This window comes from Hyperolius riggenbachi, chromosome 6 (genome assembly GCF_040937935.1).
Source record: "Hyperolius riggenbachi isolate aHypRig1 chromosome 6, aHypRig1.pri, whole genome shotgun sequence".
Classification (NCBI taxonomy): domain Eukaryota; kingdom Metazoa; phylum Chordata; class Amphibia; order Anura; family Hyperoliidae; genus Hyperolius; species Hyperolius riggenbachi.
The window spans coordinates 358,238,443-358,258,172 of NC_090651.1; the positions used below are offsets into that span (position 1 = coordinate 358,238,443).

Sequence of the window (19,730 nt, forward strand, 5' to 3'; positions counted from 1 at the left end):
CTACTTACTAGTGACCAGCCACTCATCCAGGAGGAAGCAGGGACCAGGAGACCACACAGGCAAAGAGAGCCCGGAAAGCCGACTCCTCCATGGGCGCCGCGCACTGACAGCCTGCAGTACCGCTACAGGACATCAGGTGTCATCATGCGGTGGTGACGTGATGACTTGATGTCTGACGCAGGCAGCCCAGGAGGAGTCAAGGAAGGTGATTGCACTAGTAATCTCCTTTCTTCTTCCATTTGGCTGCAGCGCATGTCACCAGCTCCCTAGCGGTTATGTCCTCCTGCCCGCGCCCCCTTCTTCTACTTGTCGGTCTGTCCCCCAGGGCGGTCGCCATTTCCGCACTGCCCAAGAAATAGCCCTGTAGAGTACCTCTGGTGTTTGGTGAAAGTTTGGCAGTGATTCTTAGATGTAATGTTTCTCCTGATGATGTTGGGTCTAACAGCAGCCTGCTCAAGAGTCCCAACTCCGCTGGTGGATCACAGTGAGTTTGTTGATACCCACAACGGTTTGAACTAAATGAGATCTGATTGATGTGGGCATCATTGATTAGATCAGCGTAACCTGGGTAACGACCATCTCTCTGTCCACCAGAGGAGTTGGTACTTCCTCGAGCAGGCTGGAGTTAGACAAAATCTCCTTTGAAGCGATGCGTCATTATTCCAACAGCCGATGAGCTGCTCCTAAATGTACCTAAACTGCGTGGCTTTCCACTGGCTGAAGATGCTGTTGGTCACTGTGACATTGTTGCTTTTGGGCCAGTAGAAAGCCAAGCAGTTTAGGTCCACTACACGGAAGGAGTGGGAGTGCGTTTTAAAGAACCTCCTTCCACTCTGTGTGCTCTGCTACACTCTCACACTAGAGCATACATGTCAAGCTCCGGGCGTGGGCCAAATCTGGCCCTCTGAGTCATCAGATTTGGCCCTCAGGTGGTCTCCCCCACTTTGCATTGTCTTGCCCACTCTAGACCACCAGGAAAGCTATATTGGAGGGTTAGCCCTAGATCACCAGGGAAGCCATAAGTGGAGGGGGAAAGCACTAGATACCAGGGAACTGTATTGGAAGAGGGAAGGGGAGCACTAGACATCAGGGAACTGTATAGGGGAAGGAGGGGGGACAGCACTAGGTACCAGGAACTGTATAGGGGAGAGAGGACCACTAAACATCAGGGAATTGTATGATGAGGAAGGGAGGACCACTAAACATCTGGAGACTGCATAGGGGATGGAGGCCCCCCCCCCCCCGGCTATCAGTCACCAGGGAACTTTTATAAGGGGGAGAGGTGGACACTCGACATTGAGGTCGCCCATGACTTGGTCCTAGAGCTCAATTTCTTCCCACTTTGTATTTGAGTTTGACACCCCCCGCACTAGAAGAACCAAACATTTCACAGAGCTGCACCTGACAGGTCTAAAGCTCTCGCCACCAGTGATAAATTTCATGTAAATTGGGGTAAGGAAAGATTTTACAATGGGCAAACGCTGACTTATTATTTTAAAGGGGTTCTGTGGTGGTGGGGGGGGGGTGAAGAGAGTTGCTGAGGGTAAACACAGACACTTACCTGGGGCTACTATCAGCCGAACACGGTAAATCCAGCGCTGGACAATTGGGCGCAGCAGCGCAGGAGACTTGGGCGCAGCCGGCGCCACCATAGACCGTAATAAGAACTACGGCTATCGCAGGCACAGGGAGTAACTTCAACACCGTCAGAAGATGGACCTGAAGTTGCTTTTAAAACAATAATTCGGCTTTCAGCAATGGCTGGAAGCCGAATTATTTCATTCCCCCACTATCCATGTCGGCCTGGAGGGGGAATAGTAATTAACACGGCCCGGACTTGTGCGCGCGCAGGATCAGCCATATACTGGCTGTGTCCTGCGCCCAAGTCTCCAGCACCGTTCTCTCTCGTACGCATTATCAGCCCCCTGTAGCAGTAATGTCCCACGCTGTCCTCCTCCGATCCGCCAATCCCCACCGCTGGCACCGGGCAATTATTCATATAATCCCATACCACTACTTCCCCCCCCTTGACCCCATCCCTTCTGATTTACTCCAGCCTCACTTCACGGATTTGGCCCCAGTCCTCACTACCCTGTTCAACCTATCCACAGGCACCTACCCCTCAGACTTCAAGCAGGCCACTGTACTACCCCTGCTCAAGAAACCCTCACTCGACCCCTCGCTACCCTCCAACTACGGTCCTATCTCCCTCCTCCCCTTTGCCTCAAAAGTCCTTGAGCGTCTGGTTCACAAACGCCTGACCCAGTACCTCAATGCCAACTCACTGCTAGACCCACTTCAATCTGGATTTCGGCCTGCCCACTCAACCGAAACTGCTCTCACCAAAGTGGTCAACGACCTTGCCTTAGCTAAAGCTGAAGGTAAATACTCCATTCTCCTCCTCCTTGACCTGTCAGCAGCTTTTGACACAGTAGATCATCCCCTACTCCTCCAGTCCTTGGGCATTCACGATCTCGCCCTGTCCTGGCTTTCATCCTACCTCTCCAACCGCTCCTTCACGACCGCCTTCAATGAGTCCTCGTCCACCCCCAACCACCTCCCGGTGGGAGTCCCCCAAGGTTCGGTCCTTGGCCCCCTACTGTTCACCCTATACACATCCTCCATTGGCAAGGTTATCTCCTCCATGGGTTTTAACTATCATCTGTATGCAGATGACACCCACATCTACCTCCACACCCCTGACCTATCCACCTTGACCATGGACAAGGTCTCCTCCTGCCTATCAGCCATCTCCTCCTGGATGTCCGCTAGGTTCCTGAAACTAAATCTAGACTAAACGGAATTTATGATCTTCCCACCCCGGCCATCCATGAACCTCCCAGATGTGCATGTCACAGTTAACCACACTACCATTCGCCCTACCTCTCAAGCCCGCTGTCTGGGTGTCACCCTGGACTCCGCACTCTCCACTTCCCACATCCAAACCTCACAAAGTCCTGCAACTTCCACCTTCGTAACATCTGTAAGATTCGCCCTTTCCTGACCTCTGCCACCACCAAACTCCTCATCCATGCCCTCATAATTTCCCGCCTTGACTACTGCAATGCCCTGCTGTCTGGTCTCCCTATGACCCGAACAGCCCCACTGCAGTCCATCATGAATGCGGCAGCCAGAATTATCCACTGCTCCCATCGCTCCACCACGGCAGATTCCCTCTTAGAATCCCTCCACTGGCTTCCTATCCAGTCCAGAATCAGATTCACGATACTGTGTCTGACCTACAAATCTGTCCACAAAAACTGTCCAACCTACATTTCCGATCTTACTCAGAGGTACACACCTAGCCGCTCACTCCGCTCTTCCAATGAACTTTGCCTAACCGCCCCCCGCATCACCCAGTACCATGCACGCCTCCAGGACTTCTCAAGAGCTGCTCCAAAACTATGGAACTCCCTACCTCTACCCATTAGGGCAGCTCCCTCCTTCAACAACTTCAAGAAAGCCCTCAAAAACTCACCTTTTCTGGCCTACTTCCCCCTCACAAGTGCTCTAAACCTACAGCTGAACTCTGGTCCCCTACCATTCGTGTCCTTACCTCTCCCTCTAGATTGTAAGCCTTTGGGCAAGGTCCTCCTCCTTTTGTGTCCTACCTGATCATGCACCTCCATTACTGTGCACCCATGCTATGCATCTGAGTGAACCTAACTTGCCTAATCTCCATGCTCCATCCAGTGACTGACTAAGCATTACTTTGTACTCATACTGTGCTGTGTGATCTGGTTTTCTTGTATTCCTGTATTGTCATATTGCTGTTTGTCACCCCTAAATATTGTCTGTAACCTAAATTAATGTTCAGCGCTGCGTAATATGTTGGCGCTTTATAAATAAATAATCATGCGCGCTCCCGTCATCAGAAGCTTACTGCGCAGGCGCAGTACAAGAAACCTTCATACTGTGCCTGCGCAGTAAGCGTCTGATGACGCGAATGGGAGAGCGCATTATTCGTCTTGTTAGACGAATAATTGCCCGGTGTCGGCGGTGGAGAATGGCGGATTGGAGGAGGACGGGACACACACACTTTTTTTTTTTCAGTTCTTCTCTAAGTTGGTCTTCTTAGAATTACTGCTATTCTTCACCAAGCTTCCACAGCTTCCATAAAAAATATTTATACCACTTTAGATAGAAATACCTTATAAATAACTTAATTTTCTCACAAAAAACATAATGGCATACATTGGTGTAGTTTTAACATTTTATAGTTCAACCGCTACATGTTTTTCAGGGAAGCATTGACACAAATGTTTATTTTATGAGTAACTACTGGAATAAGATGTTCTTGTGGCAATTTATGTCTTTTCCCCTCACAGTAAGGTCACATCAAACTACAGAGAATCCTGAGTTAATCCAGTCTACAAATAATTCCATCACTGACCTCTAGATATCTGCAGAACATTGCTCTGCCCCCCCCCCCCCCCCCCCCCGACAGATACATATTGTATATATTCTGGCAGATTATCCCATTACTGGCCTCACTAGAGATCTGCAGAACATTGCTCTGCCCCTCCCCCCTGACAGATACATATTGTATATATTCTGCAGATTATCCCATCACTGACCTCTCTAGAGATCTGCAAAACATTGCTCTGTCCATCCCCTCCTGACAGATACATATTGTATATATTCTGCAGATTATCCCATCACTGCCCTCTCTAGAGATCTGCAGAACATTGCTCTGCCTATGTCCTCCTGACAGAAACCTATTATATATATTCTGCAGATTATCCCATCACTGACCTCTCTAGAGATCTGCAGAACATTGCTCTGCCCCTCCCCCTCCTGACAGACACATACGGTATAGTATTGATTATTTTATATTGGTAGGATCTCACTTTAGTGTGCACACCAGTCAAGACGCACATTGTCATTCTACCTGCTTGTGTGATAGCGCCACCTATTGGTTCATATCCACTGTCTATCCTTTCGTTATACTGTATTTAGCTCTTCATATAGCAAACCAGTAATGTTTTATTGTTTCAGTGAGTAACTGCTCATATCAGAAGTAACCTGGCCATACTGGTACTGCGAGTTCTGCAGGACTGTAGTCTGTACAGCACTTTATCAGTGCATGAGTTTGTTTGGGTTATGTACTCTCATCTTTAACTTTTTTTTTTTTAATTATCTTTACGCACACAGTATATGTCACAGGATAAGCTATATTCACCTTCTATGCCATTACCGTTTCATGTGAAATAACTGCAAGTGTTTAAGTCTCACTTAGAAGATGCAGCGTGTATGTAAAGTTTCTTATATTAGGTAAAACTTTTGACATCCTGTTGAATCAGTCTTGTTTCTTGTAATTTAAAAACTGGTCCCAGCTGCGTGAGTCATGCTGCAGTGTTGCCACAAGATCCACATGACTTGATAGGATAAAGACAGCAGAGAGGAAAACTGTTTTTAATCATTTATCTCGGATAATTGCTGCACAAACTGTTCCTTAAATTTAATGTTATTAGAAATGCCCTTTCTGCATTTTTCTGCGGTCAGCTAGGGTTTTCCATGTTTGGTGAGACATTCTGAAATCTTACACTTGTCAATAAGGCTCATTCCCAGATTTCTTCTGTATCTTCCTGATAGCGTAATTAGCTTTCTGGTTCTCCCAGAACCCCTCCTTCAGCATGGGGTAACATTTTAGCATCAGCAGATGCTGCTTTTAGCTTTACTGCAACGCTGGGTAATGCAGCTTCGCTCCCCCCCCCCATTCTCTCTTCAAAGCACTGGGCTCTGTCGTGTGATTTATTAGGCAACACTCCCACTTAGCATTTGGGGTCAAACTTCTTTTCATGTTTTCCTGGACAATAGAGGAAAGCGTAAGTCTGCATGGAACAAAACTTCAATTTTCCCTTTTTAATTTTTTGAGCTCTCTTCTCACCCCCCCCCCCCCCCTTTCTAGTTTGAAAGGTCACTTTAAACAGTTTTTAAATGTACTTTCAGACTGCCTGATGTGCTAGTGGAGATAAACCAATCTCTGGCAGACCCCAGCTGTTCTATTGTCAACGCCCCCCCCCCCCCCCAGACAACAACAATGGTTAATTTTAGGGAAGGGACAAATCCACAATTTTTTCGAAACCGAATACGAATAAAAAGGTGAATATCTCGAACCTTTCGAATCACTAATCTAACAAATCCTGCACATAAGAAATGTGCAATCCGTAGTATAATTGCCTGCAGTATAAGTAACCAGTCATAGGTACCCACAGTATAGGTAGGAGGTAAAGGTGCCTTCAGTATAGCTAGCTAGGTATATGTGCCTTCAATATTGGTAGCTTTCAGTATAGGTAGTAAGGTATAGGGGCCTTCAGTATAGGTAGCAAGGTACGTGTGCCTTCAGTATAGGTAGCAAGGTACGTGTGCCTTCAGTATAGGTAGCAAGGTACGTGTGCCTTCAGTATAGGTAGCAAGGTACGTGTGCCTTCAGTATAGGTAGCAAGGTACGTCTGCCTTCAGTATAGGTAGCAGGGTATAGAGGCCTTCAGTATAGGTAGCAGGGTATATGTGCCTTCAGTATAGGTAGCAAGGTACACGTGCCTTCAGTATAGGTAGGTATAGGGGCCTTCAGTATAGGTAGCAAGGTACACGTGCCTTCAGTATAGGTAGGTAGGTAAAGGGGCATTCAGTATAGGTAGCAGGGTTTAGGGCCTTCAGTATAGGTAAGTATAGGGGCCTTCACGTAGGTAGCCCTGTGCTCCCCCACGGCCTCCTACGTCCCCCCGCGCCTCCTCTGCTCGCCCCTCCTGCATAAATAAGTGCCCACTCACCTCCGTGGAGCGCAGAGCGGCAGACCTCTTCCTTACTTCCCTGTTTCCTCTAGTGGCCGGATCAGCTTTTACTGATGACGTAATAGTAAAAGCCAGTCACTAGGGAAAACCAGGAAGTCAGCAAGAGGTCTGCTGCTCTGCACTCTGCTCTGGATAGGTGAGCGGATGCTTCTTAACTATGCGGAGGAGGCGCGGGGGGGGGGGGGGGGAGGAGGAGGAGGGGGAGCAGCGGATGCGTGGGAACACAGCGTCGGGATTTGAATTCACGAATCCCGAATGTCCCAATATTCGAGGGATTCGTGGATTCCCCGAATTCGTCGTCTCATCCCCAGGTAATTTGCATATATTCAGCAGTGATGCACTGGGAGACATCTCAAGCTCACTCCAACCTCAATTATCGCAAATACTTTCTGTTTTAAGAAAGCAAACTTTTGCTTTGCTGTAAAGAGTGAAGTTTGCAGTGTTGCCACGGTGAAGAGTAAAGATTGCAGTGTTGCCACTGAAGAAGAGTAAAGATTGCAGTGTTGCCCCTGTGAAGATTCTGGTGTATCCACTGTGGAGATTGAAGATCGCAGTGCTTTGTTGCTATGAATGTTGAAGATTGTGGTGTTGCTGCTGTAAAGTGTGAAGATTGCAGTGCTGTTGCTGTAGACAGTGAAGATTGCAGTCTGGCTGTGAAGTGTGAAGATTGCAGTGCTGTTGCTCTAGACAGTGAAGATTGCAGTCTGGCTGTGAAGTGTGAAGATTGCAGTGCTGTTGCTGTAGACAGTGAAGATTGCAGTGTGGCTGTGAAGGGTGAAGATTGCAGTGCTGTTGCTGTAGACAGTGAAGATTGCAGTCTGGCTGTGAAGGGTGAAGATTGCAGTGCTGTTGCTGTAGACAGTGAAGATTGCAGTCTGGCTGTGAAGGGTGAAGATTGCAGTGCTGTTGCTCTAGACAGTGAAGATTGCAGTGTGGCTGTGAAGGGTGAAGATTGCAGTGCTGTTGCTGTAGACAGTGAAGATTGCAGTCTGGCTGTGAAGGGTGAAGATTGCAGTGCTGTTGCTGTAGACAGTGAAGATTGCAGTCTGGCTGTGAAGGGTGAAGATTGCAGTGCTGTTGCTCTAGACCAGGCATGGGCAAACTTGGCCCTCCAGCTGTTGAGGAACTACAAGTTTCACAATGCATTGCAGGAGTCTGACAGCCACAGTCATGACTCATAAAGGCAAATGCATTGTGGGATTTGTAGTTCCTTAACAGCTGGAGGGCCAAGTTTGCCCATGCCTGCTCTAGACAGTGAAGATTGCAGTCTGGCTGTGAAGGGTGAAGATTGCAGTGCTGTTGCTGTAGACAGTGAAGATTGCAGTCTGGCTGTGAAGTGTGAAGATTGCAGTGCTGTTGCTGTAGACAGTGAAGATTGCAGTGTGGCTGTGAAGGGTGAAGATTGCAGTGCTGCTGCTCTAGACAGTGAAGATTGCAGTGTGGCTGTGAAGGGTGAAGATTGCAGTGCTGTTGCTCTAGACAGTGAAGATTGCAGTGCTGTTGCTGTAGACAGTGAAGATTGCAGTCTGGCTGTGAAGTGTGAAGATTGCAGTGCTGTTGCTCTAGACAGTGAAGATTGCAGTGTGGCTGTGAAGGGTGAAGATTGCAGTGCTGCTGCTCTAGACAGTGAAGATTGCAGTCTTGCTGTGAAGGGTGAAGATTGCAGTGCTGCTGCTGTGAGTTGAGTCTGGAGAAGATTGCAGTGTTGTTGCTGGGAAACATGAAGATTACTGTGTTTCCTGCTGTAAAGAGTGAAGATTGCATTGTTGCTGTTGTGAAGAGTGAATATTGCCTCTTTGCACTTTTTTGTATTCGTGAAGAAGAGTATTAGTTGCGTACAGGCTTCTTTTATCTCATAGCGACTTCAGCAATAAGACATCTTCACCATAGTTCTTGGCCCATCTTAAAAGCTGACTCCTTCTTCTAATTGATTCCTCATAATAACAATACAGATTCCTAGAGGTAGAGGGAAGGATCTCTTATAATGGTTACTGGAAAGTGTGCAGAGCTGGGAACTTGGGGGTGCAGGGATCTCCCCCCCCCCCCCAATCAGCTGGCATGTGCCGAAATATGAATTCCGAGATAAATCCTTCCCACAGGTCGGTAGACTGCTGCCAGAGCTTCAGCAGGGTCATGGGGTCAGAGAGAGGAGCAGTGTAGCACTCTCTGTCCCTCTTGGCACTGGGTGTCTGCTCTGCCAAACAGTCCTATATAGAGAGATATATAGGCTCGCCATCCTTCATGCATATAAACCCTTTGGTGCCATTGAGTCCAGCCAGGAATTCCAGAGCTATTAGTTACTATGATGAAATTCCTAGAGACAGGAGACCACAGCACATGCCACCCATCCCATCCCACTCCCCTCCCCTCCTGTGTCAGTCTGTACCTGATTCCCCTACTTTGCAGAGATGCAGCTGCAGTATCTGGGCTCCTGGCCGCTTCTTTCCTGGGGCTGAATCACCGCTTTCCCCCCTTCTTCTCCTGCAGTGGGCAGAGGAGGATTTTTGGATGTCCCTTTCCCTATTTGGAGAGGCGGGTTTACTCCTGACGCTGTGTGTGTGTGTTGGAAGCTCACACTGCAAGCTAAGTCAGAGCTTCGCTTCCCAGAGGATCCTGACTTCTCTGAGCTCTGCTTCTCTCCTTCTGGTCACTTCACTTGTAGGACCTCTTGTATGGATTGTAACCCCTAGACAGCACTGTATGGAATTCCTTCTGGATCTTGTCCTGGTAAGTGTTACTGCTTCTTCCAGCCTCTCCCTGTTCAGGTTTCCAGTACTGCTGGTAAGTGCACCCATTTCTGTTTTAGAAGTTTTTTGATGGGTTAAGTACATCTTGAAGGACTTTTGCAACTGCAAAACTTCCAGTACCTACGCCTTGTGTGGTTTTCCAAAGCCTGTAAGAGCAGCTACCAGCAGGTCAGTACACCCAAATCTTTTTGGTCAGCATACTTTCCTAAGTTTTCAAAATCGATTGATCGGCACACGTACCTATGGCAAACTTTCCAAACCTGCAGATCTGCATGTTCTAAAGTTTACAGAACTTGCGGGTCAGTCACCTACCTCTAAACTTTAAGAAGAAATGTGTCCGTCAACATACCTGCCTCTTCTAAAGTTTTTTTTTTTTTTGCAATGGGTTTATTAGCACACCTACCTGTTCTAACTTTTTTCCAAAACCTGCACACCTTCAAAAACGGTCAGTCTGCACAATTACATCTTCTAAAGTTTCTGAAACCTACACCTCTGCACACCTACCTCTTATAAACGTTAAAAGATGTGTTGACCAGCACTCCTACCTTTTTCTAAAGTTTCCTAAACTAGCATAACTATCTCTTCTGGATTTTTCAAACTTGGTTGGTCCAACTTCCTAAACCCTTCTTGTGGTAATCTGTTCTACCTATCTCTTCTGAAGATTCTAAAACCTGCTAATATCGTCACACTTACCTCCTCAATATCAGCACACTTTCTAAAGTTTCCAAAACTAGCATACCTTCCTCTTCTGGAGTTCTCAAACTTGGTTGGTCTGACTGCCTAACCCCTTCTCCTGGCAATCTGTACTGCCTATCTTTTCTGAAGATTCTAAAACCTGATAATATTGGCACACTCATCTCCTCAAAAGTTTTTGTACGTTTCCAAACTATTTTTGGGGGGAGAAAGGATGCAAATTCAGTAAATCGGGAAGAGGAACTCTTGGAGTTATGTAGTACGGTACTTGTATTGCCTAATATCATTATTCCTGTTTGGGTTTTAGTGGAACCTCTGTTGTTCTTAAGTTCTAAGATTACAGCAAACAGATAGTTGGGGGTCCCTTGCATTTTGGGAACTAACTTAATTTTTTTTCCGTACATAGTGCAACAGACTCTGGTAGTATTTGAGCTAATAAATGAGTGATTACAAAGTGGTCTGTGGCAACCAATGTCTGCAACAACCGATGCCTGGAGAATTTTGGGGATAGACAGTCTGTTGAGAAACCTTAAATAGTGGCGTTGGCAGAGAGAGAGAAGTGGCTGATGGTTGAAAAAAAGGCTGTTTGGAGGAGGTCTTTTGATGTTCTTGATTAAATCGAATAAACCTGGCCAGTTTTCTGGGGCACGTTGATCCACCAAAAGCTTTCCCTCAATAGCTAAACCAATCTTATCTTGCAACATCACTTTTTATTCCCCTGATGGTGCTGTAGCAGCTTATTAGTCTTTATTTTCTTTGAGAACACCAAGGGTCTGAATTCCTAAGGTTCGTAGACAAATGCGTCCCTCGCAAGGGTCCTATCTGCTTATAGTAAAGTCACTCAGAGGTTAATGATCCTTAAGTTGTGCGCAGTACATGCATATCATGTGATCCAGTCTGTGTGCAAGATCTCCAACTTTCTCAGATGGTCATCATAATAGAGGTCCCAGGTGTTGAACCCTAAATAGCAACAAGTACTGCAATCTCGGCACATCAAATCTTCCCCCACCCCAGCAAAACTTTGATGCTCCCCAAATGCTCACACCCCTTCCCTTTCCTCCCCTTGCTGCCCTTTGCGGCCTTGGGGCCCAACTCGCAAGTCTTCGCACCCATAACCAGTGTAGCCACAAAACACCAGATCTGAAGTATAGTCCCCTGTGTCAGAGGACGGGAAGGTTAGTGGTTGTCGTCCCCCCCCCCCCCCCCCATCCACAGCTTGGGGCCCTCACAATGATTGCAGGTGCTGCTCCCTTCTAGTTTACACCCCTGGACTCTAAATACAACAACCACCTTTATAAAAGTTTATTTACTAGAAATCTGGAAGATCTCTGCTCCGTTCCCTCAAGCAAGGTTGTGATGGTGCAGTTTGTGTTCACGTAATGTACGTAAGACAGGTGCTGTTTGTTTTCCTGGTATGTAATGGCTAGTCAGCCCTAATACTGGGCATACACGGCTCGATTCCGTGCCCCATCGTTTTCCGCGCTTGATTCTGCAGGCGATTCTCTTATCTTCCGCTCATTTTTCTTATCTTTTTCCATTGTCCTCCATGCAGAATCGAGCACGGAAACAATCAGGCGGGAGATTGGACATGTCGGAAACGATCTATCGAGCCATCTAAATGGCTCAGAATCGAGCCGTGTATTCCCAGCATAACAGCTTAGTTGTCTCTTGCAACGCCAATTTCCCCAGTGGGCTATAAAACTGTTTAGGTCCTATTCGTAAAGATAGCAAACACTTGCTTTGCAGGAAAATTTGATTTCTGCCGCAGCAAGGCCTCCTTTCCATGAACTGTTGATAGGCAGTGAAATGCCACTCAAACTCTCTCAACTGCTCACTGCTGCCTGGTAACTGCTTGTTGCTGCATGATAACTGCTTGCTGAGCACACAGCTCAACAGTCCGTGGAAAGGAGGCCTAACACTGATTTTCAGACCACTGTAGATAGACAAGTGACAATAACCTGAAAAGAACAGGGCCCATAAGCAATTCACTTCACAACTTATCAATATAATGCCGTTTAATCCACCAGCAAGCAGGGAAATGCTCAACATAATTTAGATGCTACCTTTTCACCTATTTTTGGGCACGTTTTTAATTGCAGAGCGCTGCAACTTTATTTTAAATACAAGATGAAAAATTATCTCCTAGGAGAGAACTCAGGAGAAAAGGTTAATTTCCTATGGGTCCAGAAGGATTCTGATATGATTGCCATTTTCACCAGAAGTCTACCATCCTCCTCTAAAGTCACAGCTACTTTATTCATCACCACGTAGCTAAAAATGTGCTGATCTGTCTTCACATTGTCACTATTTGGTTTTTTGAGTGATCGCACTAAAGGACAACTGCAGTGGGAAGGATATGGAGGCTGCCATAGTCATTTCTAATCAATGCACCTAGCTACCCTGTCGATCCTCTAATACTTTTAGCCATAGACCCTGAACAAGCATGCAGATCAGATGTTTCTGACAAAACTGCTTGTTTCAGGTTTGTGAAACAGACACTACTGCAGCCAAAGATCAGCAGGGTTGCCGGCAACTGGTAGGCCTGGTGCACACCAAAAACCGCTAGCAGATCCGCAAAATGCTAGCAGATTTTGAAACGCTTTTTCTTCTTTTTCTGTAGCGTTTCAGCTTGCATTTTGCGGTTTTGGGAAGCGTTTTTGGTGTAGTAGATTTCATATATTGTTACAGTAAGGCTGTTACTGAACAGCTACTGTAACAAAAAACGCCGGCAATACCGCTCTGAAGTGCCGTTTTTCAGAGCGGTTTGCGTTTTTCCTATACTTAACATTGAGGCAGAAACGCATCCGCAATCCAAAATCTGCAGCAGCCCGGGAGTATGCGTTTCTGCAAAACGCCTCCCGCTCTGGTGTGCACCAGCCCATTGAAATACATTGACCAAGCGGATCCGCACCCGCAAGCGGATCGCAAACCGCAGCAGAACCGCTCTGGTGTGCACTAGGCCGTATAGCTTAAAAGGAAATAAACATGGCATCCCTCTTATTACGGTTGTCTTTCAATGCTCATCACAGATTTTGGTTTTTGAAAGTGCCATTTTCCACTATATCAGTCGCTGTCAGTGATAACTGAGGCCTTTTTCACAGTGGGATATTGCGTCTGATGCGACGTTAAAGTCGCACAACGTGCCCCTAACCCAGCGCATGTAGGTTATGAAATTGGGAGTTATTTTGCATTGCGTTGTCTCTTGGTGCTCCGTTTTTTCGTCGCATAATGATGGAACAAAAACGACGCATGCGTTACCTTAAAAAAAGAAAACATTACTGAGCATGTGCAACACACATAACGCAGCAAATGTATTGCTAAACGCACAACATGCAGCACTTTCTAAATATTGCTACACGTTACAAACGCAACGTGTGCACTGTGAATGTCGCACAGACTTTGTATTGCTGTGCCTTAGTCTGCGTTATTTTTTAGAACGTGCGACTTTAACGTCCCACTGTGAAAGAGGCCTGAAAGGACAACTGATGTGCAAGGTAATGTCCATGTTTCACTATGGCTCAGTTCACATTATACAAGTTTTACCTGGATGCTTTTTCACAATGCACAGCTATGGAAAGTTAAAACTCCTCATCAGTTGTTCAGCGTATAGTATAAAAAAGGCCTAAGAGAACAGCGGTAATCCCGGAATGGTCAGTTCAGTTGTGGACAGCCAGAACCACTAAGAATTTTGCAGAGGTCCAAAAAAAATCCCCCATTTATGAAAAAGCTATGAAAATTCTACCAATAGAACAATCCAGACTAAAATAAACTCTTTCAGTTTAGTTTACATATTGTTGTCCAGAATAGGTCTTTGAGGTCAACTGAGGTACTATTAGGTGAGAAAAAATATGCTAAAATGGGAAATTTTTTTCTCATGTCAGAGTAGATTCACACTTGTTTTAAAGAGACACTGTAATAAGAAAAACATCCCCTGGGGGGTACTCACCTCGGGAGGGGGAAGCCTCCGGATCCTAATGAGGCTTCCCCCGTCTTCCTCTGTCCCACGGGGGTCTCGCTGTAGCCCTCCAAACAGCGGCCCGACAGCCTGTTCAATATTCACCTTTCCAGGCTCCAACGGGGGCGCTGTTGCGGCTCTTCTGATGGAGATAGGCGAAAATAGCCGATCTCCATCGGGTCCGCTCTACTGCTCAGGCGTAGGAGACTTGCGCCTGCGCAGTAGAGCGGCCCGACTGAAATCGGCTATTTCCGCCTATCTCCGTGGGAAGAGCGGATACTGCGCCTGCGCTGGAGCTAGACAGTAAATATTTACATCGCTGCCACTCTGGGAGGATTTTCGCCGCCACTGTGGAACCGAGGAGGACGGGGAAGCCTCAATAGGATCCGGAGGCTTCCCCCACCCAAGGTGAGTACCCCCCAGGGGAGGTTTTTTCGTTAGATTTTCTTTAACAATGTATTCGTGGCTCTGTTTTTTTGGCCCAGATCAAAAACGGAGTCACTGATACCAATGTTAAAAATAGCATCCTTCTTCACTTAAAAAAAAAAAAAACCAGACCCGGCTGCATTCAGGGGAATCTGTTTTAAAAACCTGAACGGATGGTCCGGATTCGCTGCATTTTCCCAGATTGTGATCGCTCCCGCATACCCGGAGAGGTAGTGAAGGGCAATGTAAAAACGGATCCCCCTCTACACAGGCAGTTTTGGACACAAACAGCCTGTGGGTGAGGAGGGGGTAGCAGCAAGGACGGAGGTCGGTGGGGAGGGAAGGGAGGGAAGGGAGGGAAGGGAGGGAAGCCCCCCCCCCTCACCTGGGTCCTCCTCCTCCAGCTATTTGTGCTAAAGTTGTTAAAATGTAAAGGATACGGTGAGCAGGGAGGAGCTTACCTTCTCTTCACTTCCTCCGCTCGCTGCGTCACTTCCTGCAGTGCTGCCCTCCAAAGTATATAGGGTGACATTTCAGGAAGTCAAGTGGGAAGCAGAGGTAGAAGGTAAGTCTCCCGCTCGCTGCCAATGTACAGCTTAACAAGTTTTGTACAAGTAGCTGGATGGGGAACTAAGGTGAGGGGGGGGAGGGTGACCCACCTCCCCCCTGCCCCACCGTCCTGGCTGCTACCCCCTCCAGCATGTCGGCTCCCTCTTCACCCCCCCCCCCCCCCCCCTGGCCCCATGGTTGGGATAGCCTCGCTCATTCATATAGCACCAAAATACAAAACAGTTTACCGGGCCCGGATTAGCCATAAGGCTCTGTAGGCACATGCCTACAGCCAGCTGATGATTGAAAGGCGGCGAAGTCTAGAGTCCAGGACATCTGTGCCTATAGGGTTCTGTGATGTAAATCCAGGCCTGCCATTCACATAAGTCTAATATTGTTTCCAGTACAGGAAGAGTTAAGAAACTCCAGTTGTTATCTATGGAAAAGAGCCATTGAGCTCCATGACTTTCAAAGTGGCAGAGAGCTCTGTCTTCTGAAGCTTGTTATCTCAACTGTCAGTCACTGTATTATCTTTTTCTCCCCAGAGAACAGGTCAACCGTTCACTGGCCGGCTCTGTAAAATCATTTAGAATGCTGACTGAGTAGCGTGTACACTGCAAATATTAGAGAATGATGCAATGTTATAAAAAAACACTATATAGCTAAAAATAAAAATGAGACTTTTCTTTGCTACTAATGTTCTAGTAATTATCCGTACTACACAACCAATTCATTATATAATAAAAAAAATTTCTTTCGCCTCAGTGTCTCTTTAAGGGCCCGTTTCCACTAGCGCGGAAACCGGGCCGAATCCGCAGAGTTTCCCAGCAGGCAAATCGCGCAGGGAAACTCTGCCATAGGGAAGAATAGCGCCGCCGGTCGAATCACTTGCGCTAGCGATTCGGCCGGCATCTCCATCCGAAATGGTGCGGGAGGCTGCGAATCCCATAACTGTGCATGGCACGGCTGATGGGATTTGTCTGCGTCCCCGCAGACCCGGAAGTGCCGCCACGCGTCTTGCAGACGCTTATGGCACAAGTGGAAACGGGCCCTTAGTCTTTTTAAAGAAAGTTTCCTATACACTTGGGAATTTGAAGAGGACCTGTAGTGACATATAGTAGAATGCAGTAAATTGTTCCGGATACCTGGCAGCATCAGAAACTCTTCCTATATCTGTATATTGGTATATAGCAATTTTCTTCTAGTTTAACCTAGGCTGTTTAGCTTTCTGGAATTCTCCCACACAGCATACCTGGTCTTCCAGCATTCTGGAAGACCAGGCATTATTTGTACAGGCTTTGGATCTCTCCGTAAACAAACATTCCTAAGAGATGTGCCTGACAGGTATAGATATGTCACCACCTATGATAAATTAAAAAAAAATGTAAATCTGAGTGAAAAAAGCTTTTAGAATGGGCAAACACTGACTAAATAATTTATAAACTATTGTGAAAAACAAGCGATCATTTTCTTACAGTTCCTCTTTAATACATGTCACCAGCGCACCCCTCCTAAATAATGTCACAGCTTAGATTGTCAGCTCTTTTTCCCAGGATGCACACCATGTCTTGTGTCCATTTGTAAATGGGGATGGTCAGTGAAATGCAAATAATTTTCAACGGATGCAAACTTTATGCTGATTTTTTGGGATATTTATCAAGCTTGGAGATAAGCCAATACATCAATATAGCATATTGTTGGCATCAACTCAGTTGGGATGATCAGATATGCAAATTGTTCCGAGTTGATGCAAATTTACACAATTCTTTATGCAAATGTATGCAGCTTGAAAATGGACCAATCGTTTTAAACCTGGGTTTAAATTGATTGGTCCATTTTCAAACTGCATACAGTTGCATAAAAATGTGCATAATTTTGGAACAATTTGCATCTCATTGATTCCCTACAACTCAGCTGCTTTGATTGGTCCATTTTATTTAAGCAGTATAAAATAAAATGCATTGATTTAGATTTATTAGAATCTCATTGATCCTCCCTTTTCATACTTTGCATATCCTAACTACATAATACCTTAGAGATTTATGATAATTATATGTAATAGTATGTTCTCACTTCAACACAATATTTACCTTATGCGTTGACAACCACACCAAACGTGATTTGAAAAAAAATATTTTAGGTACAAATACATTTTGTTCACATAATCTAAACTTGTACAAAAAATGCAGTGACAATATATGACTTTTTTTACTTTAATTATGAACACATTAATGCTTTCAAATTTCTAAAATGTAGGATCATGGCATGTCGTGCACACACCCCAGTGTGTACTTTAGTAGGTCTCAGGGAGTACTGGAAGCCATCATTACTAATCGATTTACTGCACAGTCTCAGATTTTTAAAAAAATTAAAAAAAAATGTTTAAATCTGAGAATATACAATAAATGGATTGATAATGACAGCTTCATGTATACCCCTGGGACAAATGTAAGGATTTGATTGGTTCATTTTCAAGCTGGATAAAAATGTGCATACGTTTGCATCAACTTGAAGTTATTTGCATTTACTTGACCATCCCTATTTGTATTTATTAAAAGTCTTGAGGAATGTTTTTGAAGAGCATTTGTTAACAATTATGGTGTCGGCCTAACAAATATATACGCATCAAGGAGGTAATGTTATTCACAGTTGGGGGTATTTATAATCAATAATAAAGGGGTACGTTCCCTAGAAAAATGAAAACGCATTATAAAAAAATACAGCCAGAAGTTTCTTCAAACCTTACAAATGTCTTTGGCCAAGATAAGAAAATTCCTTTCACTTCAACTTGTTGCAATTTTTTTTTTTAAATGTACCTCACGTTTAACCAGTTGAAGTGCCCTCCTCTTCTGTGTTATGCGCTGACATGAGTTATAAATTGTTGGTTTTTTTATTTTACCTTGGCATTCTCAAAGCGCTCTACAAATTGCATTTGCCGAGTTAAAAATAAGCAGAAAGCCTTCCAGATGTGGCTGTGAGGGTGGAAAGCGAATCTAGAATAAATTTCACTCCCCTGCTGATAAAGAGAGATCACTCCCCATCAAGAATGCGCAGAAATCTCCTTTCATTTCTTTCCCAAACATCCTCTGGAAGAATTCCGGGCTGGGTTTTCTAAACAGTGCTTAACCTCAGCTGCGTACTGCTGATTAATTATAAGCACTTGTTCATAAAGACCAAATATAAATGATAAACAGAAGCGTCTATCACCAATCCCTGGTATGGCTGGATACGTTGCCTTGTCTGCACAAAACATAATCTGTATGTAGGTAACAGAGATGCTGTTAAAGGGAACCTGAGGTGACAGGGATATGGAAGCTGCCATATTTATTTCCTTGTAAACAATATCCTTTGCTTCCTTTATCACTCTCACCTTTGGTTCCCTTTAAAAGACAACCGAAGGGTGAGTTATATGGAGGCTGCCATATTTATTTCCTTTAAGCAATACTAGTTGCCTGACTATCCTCAAATACGTTTTAGCCATAGACCCTGAACAAGCATGGAGCAGATCAGATGTTTCTGACATTATTTTCAGATCTGACAAGATTAGCTGCATGCTTGTTTCTGGTGTAATTTAGATGCTAATGTAGCCAAATAGACCAGCAGTGCTACCAGGCAACCACTATTGTTTAAAAGAAAATAAATATGGCAGCCTCCATATACCTCTCACCTTAATTGTCCTTTAATTCTAGCTTGCATGAACATTCTATTTAGCTTGAAAATGGGCCAATCCGAATTGACAGGAAGTCAATTTTATTCGCCCAATTCCAAATTGCATGTAATTTGCATGCCAGCTGGGATATTTTGGATCTCATTTGACCATCTGTAGCAAGCAACATGTTGCCTACAGAACCAAATATACTTCCACCCAACACACAATCCAATCAAAATGATCAGCTTGGCCATTGGTCGTGAAAGGATTCTTCAACAGACCAATTAAAAATAATTGGATTCATGGTTAATAATTAGATGTAGCAGCAAATATTGATTAGTCCTGTACAAAACACATTTGTGCAAATGACCAATCAATATTGCCAAAAAAAAAAACACCATTTACTGGGAATAGAAGATAAAATGGGAGATCTGTTTCGTTCAAAAAGATTGATTTGCATTGGATTCCCATGTGTGTACTTGGCCAATAACCTCATAAAGCACTGTTGTGGAGGTGCCAGGTGTATATAAAATGCTTTAACCACCCTGGCGTTCTGATTATATCGCCAGGGTGGCTGCGGGAGGGTTTTTTTTGAATAAAAAAAAAACTATTTCATGCAGCCAACTGAAAGTTGGCTGCATGAAAGCCCACTAGAGGGCGCTCCGGAGGCGATCTTCCGATCGCCTCCGGCGCCCAGAATAAACAAGGAAGGCCGCAATAAGCGGCCTTCCTTGTTTTGCTTATATCGTCGCCATAGCGACGAGCGGAGTGACGTCATCGACGTCAGCCGACGTCCTGACGTCAGCCGCCTCCGATCCAGCCCTTAGCGCTGGCCGGAACTTTTTGTTCCGGCTACGCTGGGCTCAGGCGGCTGGGGGGACCCTCTTTCGCCGCTGCTCGCGGCGAATCGCCGC

The 19,730-nt window shown here is 45.5% G+C and overlaps 1 protein-coding gene across 2 annotated transcripts in view; it reads left to right on the top strand.

Annotated features, from left to right (window-relative positions):
- The first annotated feature begins 6,913 nt into the window (after positions 1 to 6,913).
- NBL1 (NBL1, DAN family BMP antagonist) overlaps positions 6,914 to 19,730 on the top strand; it is a 55,650-nt gene continuing 42,833 nt past the window's right edge. Inside the window, exon 1 of one of the 2 annotated variants that reach the window (XM_068241747.1) lies at positions 6,914 to 6,933. The gene's annotated coding sequence lies outside the window, so the exon portion shown is untranslated. Of the gene's footprint in view, positions 6,934 to 9,169; positions 9,525 to 19,730 lie in introns of those variants that run through there. The other variant, XM_068241746.1, reaches the window with a different exon arrangement.